The 3,728-nt window shown below is 43.3% G+C and overlaps 1 long non-coding RNA gene across 1 annotated transcript in view; it reads right to left on the reverse strand.

Moving 5' to 3' along the window:
• LOC101855907 overlaps window positions 1–1,118 on the reverse strand; it is a 5,340-nt gene extending 4,222 nt beyond the window's left edge. The window contains exons 1-2 of the long non-coding RNA XR_221063.3: window positions 959–1,118; window positions 107–177 (exon numbers count right to left, since the gene is read on the reverse strand). This is a non-coding gene — a long non-coding RNA (uncharacterized LOC101855907). The remainder of the gene's footprint in view (window positions 1–106; window positions 178–958) is intronic.
• Window positions 1,119–3,728: the final 2,610 nt, after the last annotated feature.

Below are 3,728 nucleotides of genomic sequence, written 5' to 3' on the forward strand. Positions count from 1 at the left end.
GGAGAGAGGGGAGAGAGGGAGAGAGGGGAGAGAGGGAGAGAGGGAGAAAGGGGAGAGAGGGAGGAAAGAGGGAGAGAAGGATAGAGAGAGTGAGTCAGAGACAGACCTTGTTAGCCAGGGTGAAGGCCTCTATGTCCGCGTCAAGAATCAGCTCCACAAAGTCCATATGGTGAGAGTCTGAAACAGAAATATCAAAGAACTGACGGTGAACATTTGTCTGTCATCATCATCATCATCACCATCACCATCACCATCACTATCATCACCATCATCACCATCACTATCATCATCATCATCACCATCATCATCACTATCATCATCATCACCATCATCGTCACCACCATCATCATCATCATCACCATTAAGACTTGGTAGTATTTCCCAAATATTTAATGACACGGGCTTCATCAGGAACATTCCAAATAGAAATGACCAGACAAGACTATCTGTCGAAACCAAAGAAGGTACATTCATGTCACAGCGCTACAGGGAGCTAAGTGTGGGGGTAGTTTGACCTACATACTGGGCTGGACAGACTCTACAAGACATCAGGTAGATTACGTTTTGTGGTTTCACAAGTGATGCTGTGGGAAAGTTTCTTTGAAAGTGGGGGCCGTCTACAAAGTTGGTCACTTTCATGTAGGCACATCATGTTTTGCATCTAGGTTTTTGACAAGGATAATTTTGAGGTGAGGAACATGGGTTTGTCGGAGGTGAGGACGTGGGTGTTACTGCTCTAGTGAGGACGTGGGTGTTACTGCTCTAGTGAGGACGTGGGTGTTACTGCTCTAGTGAGGATGAGGAGGTTGCCCAGATTGGGAGAATGTCATTATAGACTGGGAAGTACACAGTCCAGACGTGTCACAGACAGGGAAGTATACAGTCCAGACTTGTCACAGACAGGGAAGTATACAGTCCAGACTTGTCACAGACAGGGAAGCACACAGTATAGACTGACTTTTCTTGATGAGCACGGTGGCGGTGTCGGAGCTGGTCAGTCCCTCAGCGTCCTCCACGGTCAGCTGGAACAGATACTGACCGGCCACCAGGTCCACCAGCTGTAGGACGGCCTGGCTGTCTGACCCGTTGACCACCGCCTAGGAAAACACAACAACAACAACAATAATAGTTGAACTTATACAACAACAACAACAACAATAATAGTTGAACTTATACAACAACAACAACAACAATAATAGTTGAACTTATACAACAACAACAACAACAATAGGTTAACTTATACAACAACAACAACAACAATAGGTTAACTTATACAACAACAACAACAATAGTTGAACTATAATAGTTTTAGTTTTAGTAAGAGTTTTACGGCACTTGCAACACAATAAGGTCATATAAGTGCCGAAGATTACAGGTGTTACAAGAGAGTAATAAACACAAAAGAAGGAGGGGAGATAAGGACGATAAATGTTCGATAGGAAAGAAGGAGCAAACCACACCAAAGCACCCGCCAACCACCCACTGATAATAGTTTCATTAATATAATAATGAAAACAACAGCAATAGTAAGAATAATCATCATCATCATCATAAAAATAAGTATAAGAAAAAGAACTTCTGGGATTTGGTGGGATTTGGTGGGATTGTGGGATTTGGTGGGGTTTGGTGGGATTGTGGGAATTGGTGGGGTTTGGTGGGATTGTGGGATTGTGGGATTGCGTGATTGTGGGATTGTGGGATTGCGGGATTGTGGGGTTGTGGGATTGTGGGGTTGTGGGATTGTGGGATTGTGGGGGAAATGACCTCACTTCCCGCCACCACTTCTCCAACACACACACACACACACACACACACACACACACACACACACACACACACAGTAGACACCAAAATTAATTAACAACAGCCAAAGAACAAAAAACACCAGCAACAACACGTACATAGGTGTCATGTCAGGGTGTCAGTGTCAAGGGTATGGTGGTATCTGGTTACTACTCTCTACTGTCTACCTTATATCCAGTTCACTCTGCCAACCGGATTCATTTAATTCAGACGGGGCCAGCCAGATTTTCGTTATTGGCGGTGCAAAAGGTACCATTTTACTACAATATGACCCATTCTTCTCACTACCTTTTAAAAACAAATGATTTGAAGGTCACGATCGAATTCTGTTGAATACGGTCGTATCGTGCCAAAACGGCTGGCTGGCCTCGACTCAAACCGACGAATCCGAATGCCAGTGTGCACTGCTGGGTATTCATCTGCCGTTGCACCAGCAATCTCAGTTATCTCACCGACAGTCACCATTCCCCTGTTTGCTTTGGTTGAAGTTTTTTTTTTAAATTGCTGGAGTTGGGGGGTGGGGGGTGTTTTGCTATGATTTTGATCGTTTCATATTGGGGCCCTACTTCTTTCTTCGTTGCAGTCGATTGTAATATTGATTTGATTTGGATTTAGATCTAGTCAAAGCTGTTGATATTCTGTTGATTATTTGAGTGTCGAAAGAGGATTGTTTGCACGTGATCTTGATCCTTTTTGGGGTGTGCGGCGACGATACTTTCCAGTATTTTATTTACCCCCGAACTCACAAGTTTTTTGTTTATCTGTTAATTATTAGTATTATTTTATATACACACTCACAACTTATAGATCTACATGATTCACATTTTTATTGTACATATTATATTGTTTGTTCTATTACAGCAGTCACAGAAAACGAGTGGCGTCGGTGGCCTAGTGGTTAGGCTACCGGATTCGTAATCGTGAGATCGCGAGTTCGGAGGTTCAAGCCTCAGCTCGGTCCGGCGCTGTGTCATTGGGAAAGGCATTTTACACGAATTTCCCACTTGGCTCGGTCCTTTCAGAGGTGGACGTTAAAGTCGGAGGTCCCGCCTCTTAAATAACCTAATAGTGTGGATAGGGGCGTTAAACCTATACCATATCACCATTTTTCACAGAAAACGATGTACAGAAAAGTGAAAAGGCATGAATAATGTCAAGAAGCTAGCCGAAGATAAGGCAAAATGTCGGAGGCCTATATCCTTATCCAGAGTGAGAAAGGGAAGGCAATGAAGATGATATGTTTGTATAATACATATTACATTGGACTTTAAAATCTTTTTTGTGGGTGGGGTTCTGTTATCAGAATACCCCCCCCCAAATAAGCTATACTCTGTTGGTGTCCTTGGCCACTGGAGATTTAAATTTACATTTTGCTACCCGGTCCTCGTGTTCGACATACAGGTACCCGCAGTTCATTAACCCTTTTGTGTACGGCTGGTTGGGGGGCGCCACTGGTAAGTCCTGCTTCTTAACTTTCTCTCTGTTGATTTTTCAGTCTGTCTGTCTGTCTGTCTGCCAACTTTTCCCCAGCACTAAATGACCGTTGTGTCGATGTGCTTCTCTTTACTCAAAGAAAAAAAGCCAAACCTCTTTGTATTCGATGTGTCAGTTTCGCTGGTGGACAAGCATAACATAAACTTACGATACTCAGGCAATTTAAAAAATAAATCTATAATCAAACCCTGTTTTGTGTTTGTATTGTGTAAGTAGATTAAACAAGAGTGCAGTTATAGCATAGTTTGTGGTACTGATAAATTGGTTGGTGTGGGTGTTTGGTGGGCGCTCTGGTGTGGTTTGCTCATTCTTCGCTATCAAACACCTCTCGTCCTTATCTCTCCTACATCTTTCATTTGATTGTTGCTGTCCTGCAACACCTCTAATCTCCGGAACTTGTATAACCTTATTGTGTTGCAAGTGCCCCCCCC

The sequence above is a fragment of the Aplysia californica genome, unplaced genomic scaffold, assembly GCF_000002075.1.
Source record: "Aplysia californica isolate F4 #8 unplaced genomic scaffold, AplCal3.0 scaffold00885, whole genome shotgun sequence".
NCBI classification, from domain to species: Eukaryota; Metazoa; Mollusca; class Gastropoda; order Aplysiida; family Aplysiidae; genus Aplysia; species Aplysia californica.